Source organism: Carassius gibelio, chromosome B25, assembly GCF_023724105.1.
Source record: "Carassius gibelio isolate Cgi1373 ecotype wild population from Czech Republic chromosome B25, carGib1.2-hapl.c, whole genome shotgun sequence".
Lineage (NCBI taxonomy): Eukaryota > Metazoa > Chordata > Actinopteri > Cypriniformes > Cyprinidae > Carassius > Carassius gibelio.
The window spans coordinates 6,264,887-6,279,584 of record NC_068420.1 but is presented as its reverse complement, the minus strand read 5'-3'; the positions used below and the strand labels follow the sequence as shown (position 1 = coordinate 6,279,584).

Below are 14,698 nucleotides of genomic sequence, written 5' to 3'. Positions count from 1 at the left end.
CTTTGGCATGATTTGTCAGCCCTGCTACAAACGCATGTAGGACAGGCAGTTCTGAGGGGCCAGTGGGAACAGAGAGTGTGTTTTATTCCATGGACAGCATCTGCCTGCTGATCTATTAAAAGCTCCATTGTATCTTTTCCTCTCTGGCGCTCTTGTACATCCAGGAAATGCTTGTTTATTGTGTCAGGTAATCAGCTCTGAGCCGAATGGAGAGATACTATCCGTCACAGGCAGGCAACGCCTGTAAACCGCTTCTGATTTCAGCTTCATTCATATCTTGTTTAGTGATACTTTATTAATAAAAAGAGAGTGACTTGTTGAGAAGACCTGAAATACCCTAGAGATGTCCTAACAGCCACGCAACACACCCTAGCTATCACCGTTTATTACTTGATTAAGATTACTTACTTAGTAACATAATCTCGGTTACTTATTTTGGGGAATATAATCTGACTACTTTTTAGATTACTTTTAGATTACTTTTAGATTACATTTTTTTTATCAAATTAGTTTTAAATGTACCATTGATATAAAAAGAGCAAAGAAAAAGAAAAATATTCCATGTTTTGATGTCAACATCATAAAATGCATTAAACATTACATTAGTGAGTTGATAGAGAGTGAATAGTGAGTTAGTACAAACCTAGTTAATTCAGTCGTAAAAATGTTAAATACAATTAATGTGTTTGTTTACCTGCATGTGATGTCAGTGTGACCATTAACCAACATCAGAGAACTGTAAAAATATGAGTCTGTTGTTAAAGTATTGAAATATAAATTTATTCTGCAATTTTTCAACAACTATTTTATTTTAAGGGCTGACCATTTTTTTGGGGAATCCCTGCATTAGGGTTTTATTAACACATAAGGTTTTATGGCTTTGGAATGACATGAGGGTGTACACAATGTGAATTTTGGGGTCAACTATCGCTTTAAGAATGTGTTTGTGATGTGAAAGTGCCCTGTCTCAGTCTCATTTCTGACCTGAGCTGTGACTCTATGACACGGGCTGCTAAGCTACAGTGTAATGTCCCAATCCAGCCGAATGATATTTCGGAAGTGATGCTGAGTTCAGAATGTTCCTCGTGCGCACTCACCTGAGTATATTCGGTCCTTACTGACTACACACTTCAGTAAAAGACATTCTGTTCCCTTTTGACCCCTGACCCCTGATGGATGGTTAGGGATGCTGGCGTGTGTCTGGCACCAGGGAGCAGAGGTTCTGTGTACACGCGTCAGGGGTTTTGTGGTGCACGGCATTAAGCTGATTGGCACTAATACTTTGTGTTCTGGCTCTTGAGTTTCCATTGCGGTGTTCCCCATAGGACAGCTGATTACAGACGCTTATGTGGCATCGGATTAACCTCCAAGAGCACAGCACGCCTCGTCCTCTTACAGTCAGTTCATCCGTACTGTCATACCTTACAGAAGAGATTAGGTTATTCAATTCAAATTTATATTTAAAGGGTCAGTTCTCCCAAAAATGAAAATTCTAATTCTAATTGTTCACCCTCATGTCAGTCCAAACCTGTAACACCTCCCTTCATCTTCAGAACTCAAGTTATAGTAAGATATTTTTTATGAAATCCGAGAGCTCTCTGTCCCTGCAGAAAAAGTGTCTAGTACACACACACACAGAGAGAAAGGAGTGTATATATTATGTATATATTATGCATATTTATATATATATATATATATATATATATATATATATATATATATATATATATATATATATATATATATATAGATAGATAGATAGATAGATAGATAGATAGATAGATAGATAGAGATATATATAGATAGAGATATAGATATAGATACACACAAAAAAGAATTGTCATATATATTTTTGTATAATATGTATATGATATGTATATAATGTATTTATAATTTAAATATATTATTAAGATATATTATTTATAGAATATATTTATGCTTATTGGAGTATTGCACCCTTTATTTTTGTCCTGAGATCCCTGACTTTTCACTGTTCCCATCTGAGTCTATTTTTGCACACCATGCTTTGAGAAAAAAAAAATGGCACAATCTTTTAGTGAACTGTGCGAGTGTGTGTAGGAAGGGCAGCAGGTCGTGGGAATGGGTTCAGCGCACCAGCCTGGGCCGTCAGCAGAGACTCACTTCCACCAAAAGCATCAGAAGTGCAGTAAAAGAACAACTGAGGAAGTGGAGAAACAATGTTTGTTCAACAATGTCTGAACAAACACACACACACACACACACACACACACTGTGCTGGATCAGGGTGTGGGACTACAGTACACTCTGGACCCAGAAACCCATAGAGAAAAGAAAGTTCTGTTTCCCATAATTCTGTTTACGTTTCCGCTGGTTATGCTCCCACGGTGCCTGCTCTTTATGGTTATTGGTCTATTTCTGTTTCCTCCTAAACTAATTTTAAAACTGGTAATGGGATAGTGTGTATAGTGTGTATGTGTGTGTATTTGTGTAACTTCAAAGATCTCCAGACTGGAAATGAACCATGCTGACCGGTAATGTCTGTTTTAGGGTGTTGTTTATTGAAATGACTCCCGGTAGGAAGCTAGAACGTGACCAATGCAGCAGCTTGCGCAATGAAAACGTGAATAATTATGAATGCACACTGTTCCTGTCTTACATAATGGCTGGTAGCATTATATTCAGTCTTTTATCAAATAGAAAGCTACAAAAAACCACTTCCGGTCACCAAGACCGACTTCTCTCACATGATTACCTACTTCTTTACATAAAACACCAGCTTTGACCATTAATTTTTGTTCTGGTTTAGGCTAGTTTGTGCCGGTCTGGCTGGTGGATTAGTGTAACTATAATTTCATCTGTCTGTAGTTCAACCTTACTCTTGATTAATCTTAGCAAACATCATCATTCTTCTTCCATCTTTCCTGGTTTTGTGTGATTTGTTGTGTAGTATGTTCTCTGAAACAACTAAAATAGAAATGTAACTTCTAGGTCATTTTTCAAATATGTCAACAAACGAACCCAATATTAGAGGAAAACTATGTTACAAGAAGATTTTTAGATAAAAGTAAGCATGAAAGGCCACTTTTAATCCTTAACTATATGCAGACTGCACGAGGTTGTACAAATTCATATGTATAAGCCACAAATTCTCCAAAATGTAAAATAGTTACAAATTGCCACGAGATTGTGTTGTGACAAACATGTTGCTTGAATTTTTAGTAATGATAATGATTTCATCTAATCAAGAAACTCATTAAAAAGGCATTTTGTAACTTTACCATTTATAAAATTAAATGGTTATGCTATTTTGTTTTACACATTTTTCATTTAAATTTGTCAAATGCCTGAAATTTTTTTTTTGTCCCCATCACTGACATTAATTACTTAATTAATTAATTTTATTAAAAGTACACAAGCTGTGCCACGGCATGTTTCAGAAGTGGCTTTCTGCTACTACTATTTTGACTGATGCCGTAGCTGCCCAAAATAAAATTAAAAAAACACAAAATCCTGTCAATTTCAAAATATAAGGAGACCAGAAATGAATGACGAGAGTTTAATCTTTGAAGTTAAAAAAACACATTGTTATATGACACCACAAATTCCATTTCCAAAAAGGACAAGGATTGGAATTTAATTGCAGTAGTTGTATGAATGGAATAAACAGAATTAAACCAGACAAAACAAACATTTAACCAACCATATAGAACAAACAGACACACACAAACAAAAACAGGACAGGCAAATCACATGGTCTGGTGAATCCTGTCGCTTCCCTTCTGAATTGCTCCTGGCGTGGGTTGGCATCACGTGGAGGATTGAACAAAACCTCTTCGAGCCGTAATGTGCCGCAGACGTGCTTTGTAAATAAAGGGAAATTGCAAATGCATTTTAATGCCACAGAACATTGCACAACTCACACATGCAAGTCAACAAGCATACAACACCACATATTACATACTCAGCACTTCACTGCCCTCAAACACACACAACCACAAACATTGAGTAAACAACATACTCAACTCTATACCACACACACAAACATAAAACACCAATATCAAAAAAGAATGTTGATGCTTACTCTTATTTGTTACAGATGTTTACTGTTGTTCTGTAATCTCTATTTTTAGTCATTTTCAAATCACAATCACGTGTAATGGTTGAACACTGCATGCATCTTAACAACACACACACACACACACTCACACTAGTTTCCTATGGAGTCAACTTAACGGTGTATATATACGCAAAACATTTACGTTTTGCAAAAGAAAATAAAGTTTTGCAAACGAAAATTAAAGTATTGAGGAAAATACATTTGCTTTTTGCAAACAAAAATGAAGAATTGCAAAACAAATGAAACAATGATTTTGCAATAAATATTTTCCATGGTCATATCTATTAATTTATTTGCAACGCTGCTTTATTTTGCGTGTCAGTCTAATTTGAGCTTGCGTTACCATTTTTCCTTTGCGCTTCACTTTTCTGCACGTTTTGACTTGGGGGCGGGGTCAAGGGACGGGGGCGTGTACAACATGCCTCCCTGGAAGTGACGTCATCGGCCCCAGACGCAGCTCACTGATCCAGGTCCTGTCATGATGAGCAAAGACTTTCCAGTAGATCTTTTATTTTTATTCAGTAGCATTAAAACATTAATGTTTTCGTTTTATTTACTTTATTAACAAATGTATGTGTATTAGCAGCGTTTTCTCAAGTTAAAGAAGTTGTTAACATGAACATCTGCTGTTTAATTCTCTGGATGTGCACATGTAACGGAGGCCAGCGAGTAGTGCTGTGCAGGTAAACCTCACTCCCCGATCTCAAGAGACGCACTAGCGACAGACGCTAGTGGCTGTAGCCATTTAGCCTCCTTGTTAGTGCGTCCGCCTCCCATGCCGGAGACCCGGGTTCGAGCCCCGCTCGGAGCGAGTGCGAGGAGCGTCAGAGAGGACCCGGGTGAGAGGGGTTACATTGGTGCCGTGACCCGGATGGGAGTGAGGTTTAGGGGGTGAGTGTAACGGAGGCCAGCGAGTAGTGCTGTGCAGGTAAACCTCACTCCCCGATCTCAAGAGACGCACTAGCGACAGACGCTAGTGGCTGTAGCCATTTAGCCTCCTTGTTAGTGCGTCCGCCTCCCATGCCGGAGACCCGGGTTCGAGCCCCGCTCGGAGCGAGTGCGAGGAGCGTCAGAGAGGACCCGGGTGAGAGGGGTTACACACACTTTTATAGCATTAAAATGTGCATTGTTTCATTTGGTTAACTGCAAGTGTTTAGGGATCGCAAATAATTTGAATCAGTTCGGGAGTTCGGACCAAGGTCGCGAATCAATTGAATCAGTTCGGGAGTTCGTAGCGGGTTCGCGAATCATTTGAGTCAGTTTGGGGATCGCGAATCATTGAATCAGTTCGGGAGTTCGGAGCGTGATCGCGAATTTTTTTGAGTCAGTTCGGGAGTTCGGAGCGGTATCGCGAATCATTTGAGTCAGTTTGGGGATCGCGAATCATTAGAGTCAGTTTGGGAGTTCGGAGCGGGATCGCGAATCATTTGAGTCAGTTTGGGGATCGCAAATCATTTGATTCAGTTCGGGAGTTCGGAGCGGCTTCGCAAATTATTTGAGTCAGTTCGGGAGTTTGTAGCGGGATCGCGAATCATTTGAGTCAGTTTGGGGATCGCGAATCATTTGAATCAGTTCGGGAGTTCGGAGCGGGATCGCGAATCATTTGAGTCAGTTCGGGAGTTCGTAGCGGGATAGCGAATCATTTGAGTCAGTTTGGGGATCGCAAATCATTTGAATCAGTTCGGGAGTTCGGAGCTGGATCGCGAATATTTCTTCTTTTCTCTTTTATTCTTTTCATGAAAATGCATTATTTGTACAAAACACATACAATTAATTTGAATTTTCCTTTACAATTCCATGACCAGAAAGGAGCAGATAGAAGAATAATATTCTTATATTTATCTGCCCCCTTTATAAACATAAATAGTAGATGGCATTAACATTATTAAAATTAGTAATAGATGACATTAACATCACCCAAAATATATTAACAGATGTCATTAGTATCGTTCCCTCCACCATCACCCGAACTCCAACATATCTGATATTTGTTTAAACGTTTTACAATGATCACATACAATCCAAATCAAAAATGAGTTTGATATAATTCAAGTTGTTTCTTTTTATAACTCCTTTCAAATGGCAAAATATTTTTACAACTTTTTAAATCTTTCCTTAGAGAATTCCAAGCTTTTACTCCAGCAACGGACAAACACATGTTTCAGGTTTGATCGTGCTATTAGATGTTTAAAGTCATACGGCCTTCTGTGATTTCCATCTTCAGAAGTAAAAACAAATAATTTTTGTAAGTCATGTGGAAGAGCTTTACTTCTAGCTTTGAACATCACCAACAGAGTTTGTAATCCTACAATGTCTTAATGTTTTAATAATCCTGACCTAATAAAGAGTGGATTTGTGTGGTCTCTATATCCTGCTTTGAAAATAATGCGAATGGCTCTTTTCTGTAAAATAAATAAAGGCATAGTGTTACTATGATATGTATTTCCCCATATTTCTACACAATAGTTTAAATAAGGCAAAATCATTGAACAATATAACATTTTCATTGTATTATACGGTAAACTGTATTTAACCTTATTCAAAATAAATAGGCTTTTTGCCATCTTATTTTTTACATGCAATATATGACTTTTCCACGTCAATTTCTCATCTAAAGTGACTCCTTAAAATCTGATTTCAGACACCTTCTCAATATTTACATTGTTTATAGATAAGCTGACTTCCTCCTTTCTTTTATTGCTGAATAGCATAAACTTTGTCTTATTCAAATTTAAAGATAATTTATTTACATCAAACCACAATTTTAGTTTAACCATTTCATCTTCAGTATTATTAGCTAAAGTTTTCGAGTCATTTTGCTGGACTATATAAATTTGTATCGTCTGCAAATAATACATAGTGTAATTTTTTTTTACTTTTAACTTCACAAATCTCATTTATATATAAAATAAAAGGTTTGGGTCCTAAAATTGAACTTTGTGGAAGTCCACATTCAATATTCCTACATTCTGACCTATAACAATCAAACTCAATATATTGTTGTCATTGTTGTAAATAGCTAGTTAACCAGTCCAGTACAACTCCTCTAATTCCACAAGTATATAATTTAGAAATAAGAATTTGATGATCTATAGTGTCAAATGCCTTCTTTAAATCAATGAACACTCCTATTGTGTATTTATTTCTATCTATTGCGTTTGTAATGTCTTCAATAATTTTCACGATAGCCAAACTTGTAGACCTATTTGACCTAAATCCGTACTGATTTTCATTTATTAATTCATGTTTTTCAAAAAAGTTGTCTAATTTATTAAAAAAAAAAATTTCAAACACTTTGGAAAATTGAGGTAGGAGAGATACTGGTCTATTGTTATTAAAAATATGTTTATCTCCAGTTTTAAAAAAAGGTATTACATTAGCAATTTTAATACTATCTGGAAAAACTCCTTCTGTAAAAGAATAATTAATTATATAATATAATGGTTTAATAATGCAATCAATTGTGTTTTTTATTATTTTCATGTCAATACCATCACTATCTGTTGAGGTCTTGTTTTTTAGCTTATAAGTTCGTAGCGGCCTCGCGAATCATTTGAATCAGTTCGGGAGTTCAAAGCGGGTTCGCGAATCATTTGAGTCAGTTTGGGATTCGCGAATCATTTGAGTCAGTTCGGAAGTTCGTAGCGGGATCGCGAATCATTTGAGTTAGTTCGTGAGTTCAAAGCGGGTTTGCAAATCATTTGAGTCAGTTTGGGGATCGCGAATCATTTGAATCAGTTCGGGAGTTCGTAGAGGGTTCGCGAATCATTTGAGTCAGTTCGGGAGTTCAAAGCGGGTTCGCGAATCATTTGAGTCAGTTCGGGAGTTCGTAGCGGGTTCGTGAATCATTTGAGTCAGTTCGGGAGTTCAAAGCGGGTTCGCGAATCATTTGAGTCAGTTCGGGAGTTCGTAGCGGGTTCGCGAATCATTTGAATCAGTTCGGGAGTTCGTAGCGGGTTCGCGAATCATTTGAGTCAGTTCGGGAGTTCAAAGCGGGTTCGCGAATCATTCGAGTCAGTTTGGGGATCGCAAATTATTTGAATCAGTTCGGTAGTTCGGAGCGGGATCGTGAATCATTTGAATCACACACACACACATACATATATATAATATATATATAAACTTAATTTCGGTATGATTTACAATCAGTTTTCCTCATGGGGACCAAAAAAATAAATCTCCCCACAAGGTCAAAATTACTAGTATTATCCTTGTTGAGACATTTGGTCCTCACGATGTAGGAAATACCAGGCACACACACACATAGTGCACTATTTCAAACATACTAACATTCAACTAAATTTTAGAACAAGTCAGACATGTTTCTACATCTGTAAATTGTTGTAGTTCAATGGGATATTCAAACGTTTAAGTATTGCCAACTAAAGATTTTTAGGTAACACTGCTTAAAATTCCATGCAACATTTACTTAAGAAGAGGGATAAAACTAGCATTAAAAAAATTCGGTGTAGAATCATGAGATTGTGTGAATTTGTCATCTTTTTTTATTTTTATTAAATAATATAAAGAATAAACATTTCAACAACTTAAAGATGAAGCCTGAATGTAAGCCTGAAAAATCTACATTTTAAAGAAGGACCCTTCTAAAACAATAGGGAAAACACAATTTGCAAATCAAGCATTGTAGGAAGTCCATGATACTGAAAGGGCTCTTGTTTTTTTGGTATTAGATCTACGCACACTGAGCTGCTTACTAGAACTTATAGGAAGCATGGACCGATGCATGGCGTTCTGACACTAAAACATTGTTGAGCACTTAATCGGTGTGTTGTTACTGCCCTGCTTCCCTTAATCTCTGTGTTTAAACACAGAGCGATTTGAGGGGGCAGATATTCCGGGTATGTCCGGGCCTCTGTGCTCTTCCCAGCAAGCCTGTAAACATCTGTAGAATAACACAGGTTTCAGCGTTCTGGCCCTGCTCTGTCCACACGGCCTGAAGTAGGCCAAACTGCACAGCAGGGCTTTAGAGGGGCAGATTTGTGCCAAGCCCAGGGAATTCCTCCCATACTTCCCCTCGCGGAGTCTGTTTCTGCGTGACTGAATCGCTGCAAAACAAGAAGCGGGAAGAGCTCCGGTCTGACTCATACTTGAGGTCAAGTATATGAACGAAAAAAAATCACATAAAGCACATACTTTCCTCTTTCAACTGACACAACAACCGCAGTCACAACATTAAAGGAATAGTTCTCCCTCAGGCCATCCAAGATGTAGATGAGTTTGTTTAGGAGATTTGGAGAAATGTCGCATTACATGACTTGCTCACCACTGGATCCTCTGTAGTGAATGGGTGCCGTCAGAATGAGAGTCCAAACAGCTGATAAAATCACCACAGTAATCCTCACCACTCCAGTCCATCAGCTAACATCGTTTGAAGAAAAAGACTGCGTATTTATACAAAACAAATCAATTATTGAAACGTTTTGAACTTCAAATCATTGCTTCTGGCTAAAATATGTGTTCTGCTGCGTCCATAAAATAGTTTTCTCTAAAGTGGGAAAGTCATTTCGTCTGAAAAAGGAGAGAAATACACACAGATCAAGCACTGTTTACAAGTGAAAAACTGTTCTATACATATATGTGGGTGGATTTTGATGTGAGAGGACACATTTTTTAATGATTATGGACTCATATTTTAATCAGAAGCAACCGTTTAAAGTTAAAATGTTAAAATGCGACGGATGTGTTTCTTACAATCATGCAGCTTTCTGTTTCACAAGATGTCAGGTGATGGACTGGAGTGGTGTGAATGTTTTTATCAATGGTTTGACTCTCATTCTGACGGCACCCATTCACTCTAGAGCATCCATTGGTGAGTAAATAATTTTATGCTACATTCTCCAAATCTGATGAAGACACAAACTCATCTACATCTTGGACGGCCTGAGTGCATGTACATTTTAAGCAAGTTTTTTTGGTGAACTAAGCCTTTTAGTTTGCTTTTGTTGTGTTAATTGTACAGCACTGCAGCGAGAGAAAGAGGAAAAGCATGTGCTCTGTGGTTTATAATGTGATTTTTATCACTTGGTGTGTGGTCAGAGTGTCTTTGACCTCAAAGCGAAGCACTGCGTGCTGGGAAACATGTATTCCGGAAACTTCTCGCATGAAGAGGAAACCTTAGATCAGTGCCATGAACGTCAAGACAGAGAGAGAAAGGTGAACAGGATCTAAACTCGTACTTGTTCCTGCTGCGTGTCAAAATGACACACTCAAATATCTGTATTAAATCTAAAGTACCAGCTATTAATGAAATATCAGCACTTTTGACTCTTGACTTTTAGCCAGTATTTAGCCAGTAAGCAGTCACATAGCAATGCCTTGAACGGACCATAACACGCCAACTTCTGCATGAGCAAACAGCATTTACATTTTCTTCAGAACTCGCTCTGTATGTTTTTCAGTGTGTTTGTTTGCAGTGATGTGGAACACTTGACCTGCATGTATTCATCTCATGACTCGCAGTGAGCACAAATAAAGCCTTCAAAATACAGCAGCTGATGTAAGACTGTAAGAAGTTTTTTATGCCCAAAACAATAAACTATGAAGTTATCTATATTCTCCAAAAATACATGTTTTTCACAATCTTGCTTCTTATGTAAATAGACCTTATCTGAACAATGTTTAGACATTTTGTACTGGGGAAAAAATGCAAAAATAAATAAATAAATAATAAAATACAGATTTTGTGGTAAAAAGACCATGTGATGTGTGGTTTTTGCACATTTTTTATTTTTTATTGCACAAAAAAGTCATACAGATTTGGAACAACAATTCTTTAGATAAAATATCTGATACATAGGCAGATGTCTCTCACTCTCTGGTGTATGAAATAATGCTGTTATGAGGATCATCTAACTCTTAAAGAAGCATACACACACACACACACACACGTACACACACACACACACACACAACCTAGCTTTGCAGATGCTTTGCGCATCTCATCAGCAAGTGTTAGTGATTTAGAGAAAATCTCAAAAAACTCAAATCTTGTGAAAAATGTGTTACATCATTTCTCTATGCTGACAACAGCAGAAAGCCTCTGCTTGGGTTTATATTCCCAACAACCAAACCCTGACCTAAATACACATACAGATATTGATTTCACCACACACACACACACACACACACACACACACACACACATACACACAGAAATTGCATTACTGCCTTTAAATGTAACTGAGTCAAAATTCAATCCACTGCATAAGAGGTCAGGGGTCAACTGTGTGAAAAAGAAGGAGCTGATATGTCACTGTAAAAGTAGTCATGCAGATAGCGCCATCTGCTGTTTATAATTTAAAATTGGATAGAAATCAATGCAATTGCTTTTATCCACCTTATTTTTCAAGGCAGGAGTAACCTGTTTTCATTCATAAGTCGCTATAGATGAAAAAGTGTAGTAAACAGTAAAACTATTTGTGCAACAAACAGTGTGTTTAGAATTATGACAGTATGGCAGTTTATTATTTAAAATAATAACATGATAAAAAAATACAAGTGGATAAATAAGGTGGATAAACACGAATAATTAAAGACAAAAATGGTAAAAATATACAGTGGACAGTAGGCTACTATAGCCCTACTGTTATAGTATACTAAAACTATCTCCACAAGGGGACGCTAATGTGTAACAAGTATTACAATAATCAACAATAACTTCTTATCTTTCACCAGGTTCCTTGCAAGCTTGATGAAAAGTCTCGATTGTGGTGCATACCTTCTTAATATGAGCTGCAGAGGTCAGTACCAATAAACTACACTTGAGATGTGTATTCATTGTATGCTACGGGCGAATAATATAAGAGGAAATCATGGATTCTGTGTTTATGGCTGTATATGCTGTAAAAATCTGAATTCTAATCGGCTGAAGTTTCTTAGAAGGATACAGAATCATCTTCTCCCTCACACATACAAACATCTCCAGAGATAAACAGCTGGACACAATAAGCAGAATCTCCTTCTGTCCTTCTTTCGACTGTTTTTCCACAGTATTGCGTTTCACAAAGCATGCTGCTCACGTGAAACCTGTTTGGATGTGTAAGCAGATCTGAGACACAGAAAGCCAGAAAGACTAGTGCTTTCGAATGATCCAAACGCTTCGTGACAGGACTTCACCTGCGCCAGAAATGCGCGAAATCCTCTGAATTCTTCCATGACGTGAGAGAGAGAACGTGAAACTTTCAAACCTGCACTGATTCAGAGAGAAAAAGACCAACACCGACACATTTCCATAACTACATATTCATGAATCTGACAAAACAAAGGATGCTCTAATGATTCCTCAACCATCCTGACCTCGTATTTGAGAGAATGACCCATATTTTCAGTAGGCTAGTTATTTGGCTATTTCCCCCATTATCATTCACAATGATGTTTGTTGTATAAGTATGTTCAGTTTCTGACTGCTTTGATGGTTTTATTGTTTGAATGCCAATTCAGAAGGCACAAACCTGTGCATTGCATAATATTATAGCTATTGCAAATAATCTCATGCGTGCATTCCTCTCTCTATGGACATAGCTGCACTGATCAGAGGAAAGGAGAGATTATGCCGCAGGAATCTGATTACTAGAGGAGAGGCTTTCATTGTGATGTCACTGCACTGGAATGTGACATGGTTGATGAATAACGAGTGCAATTCAAACCAGGAAAGCGCTCGTTATCCCAGCGTGGAGGAGTTTTGCCTCATGATATAAGCACGAAATCTGTCCGGCATCCCACAATGCCTCGCATCCCCCAACCGAAGGCCACAGCAAAACCAAAAGAACTCATTTACCCAAATTTATGAACCGCTGCGCAATCTAACACAGATTTGTCAATGCCTTGGAAATGAATCATAATTACTTTTCTTATTTTTGCACAATTCAGTAACAAGAAGAACCGGCCTTTGATTGAGGAGAACAATGTGTACAAAGTCTGTCAAACCTCGTGTTTAGAGCCTGCCACTCTGCAGATTTAACAAATTCCCATTACGTTTAATGCAACATTATAATATATACAGTTCAGATTGTTTAATGGTTATGTCACAGTATGATGCAGCTTTGCAAAGAGGCTGTTATAAAAGAAAGAGGTTGTTAAAGACTATAAACACAACTGCAAATATCTACGTTTACGTCACAGGAACTAAAGTAAAAAAGTAACTGAAATGAATATTATTTCGTACAATTCTGAGAAATAAAAAATTGCACTTTTCATTTTTTCTGTTTCTGCCATGAAAAAAAAAGAAATGTGACTTTTTATCATTATACATACATTTACTTGCAACTTTTTTTCTTCTCAGAACTGAACTTTTATCTTGCAATTCTACGTTTTTTTGTTTGTTTGTTTCTGCCACACACAAAAAAAAAGGTATCTACGACTTTATATCTCGCATTGTGTTTTTGCAGGGAATAGATGAGGGAACTAGAGTTGTTGAATGATGCAGGCTCTGTGGATAGTATAGAGAGCTGTCTGGATCTAAACTCAACGTGGCAGTTCGGTGCTAGCATTAAATATTTAACCTGTTAAGTGGAGCTCACCGGGATGGCTCTGATGCAAAAGGAAGCCTGGAGAGACCTGTGGGATAACCACACACACATGGCTCTATCTCTGAGATCTCTAAGACACACAGTAAGGATCTAAATTAATTGTGATGGAAGAGTTTCCACAGTTTAGCCAAGGTTACTGCTGTTTCAAAATGTACTGTGATGTTACCATGTTGTTTTGACTCTTTGGGATTTTTTTTGGAAGGACACTGAAGTATCAAATTGTATTGCTATCCTACAGTGGCAGTCAAAAGCTGGGAAAATTAAGATTTTTTCAAATAGAATATATATATATATATATATATATATATATATATATATATATATATATACATATATATATATATATATATATATATATATATATACATACAATAATTTTTTTTTTTACTGTATTTGTTTTATCAAATAAATGCATAACAGTTTTTTCACCTGATGCACAGCCAGCAACAAGAAAACCTCACAAACTTGTTCATTTCTGTTTGTTCCTTTGCTGTAACAGTAAACTGTAAACCGTGGGTCAAACATCAGCATAAGGAGCTCCAGAGATCAAACTAATCTGCTTGAAAAGGTGAAAGGTCACAGATTTTGGAGGAATCGACAGACTGATGGTAAACTACACGCTTCAGTCACTAGCGTCTCTCTCTCTCTGCATTCCTCTGGTGTTAGGTAAGAACCTCTCTTGCCAACCCAAGTAAAATGATGTTTTCAAATTTCCATGATTCAACTTCCTCATCCTGGTCATCGAGTCCATATACGGCTAATTTCCATTTCCCTGATGTAATCAGCCTCTGCTTGTTGTAAATGGTTCTCGGTGCTTTCAGATTCATATCAGGCAAGTAAATAACTGCACGTCTGTAAAAATTGTGGAATTTGTGGTGTTCTGATGTGTTTGTTTGAGTGATACGAGATCATTTTTGTTGATTTGGGCAGAATACATGATAGCAATGTTGTTGTTGTTTTTAAAATGAATCTTTTGAAGTACACTACAATGCAAACATTTTGGGTTGGTAAAAAAAATGTTAATAAAAAAATAAAAATAACTTTTGCTCAC

General features: G+C 37.2%; 1 long non-coding RNA gene across 1 annotated transcript in view; it reads left to right on the top strand.

Annotated features, from left to right (window-relative positions):
- LOC128014312 (uncharacterized) overlaps nt 1-14,698 on the top strand; it is a 20,107-nt gene extending 5,409 nt beyond the window's left edge. Inside the window, exons 3-4 of the long non-coding RNA XR_008183519.1 lie at nt 11,795-11,859; nt 14,147-14,698. This is a non-coding gene — a long non-coding RNA (uncharacterized LOC128014312). The remainder of the gene's footprint in view (nt 1-11,794; nt 11,860-14,146) is intronic.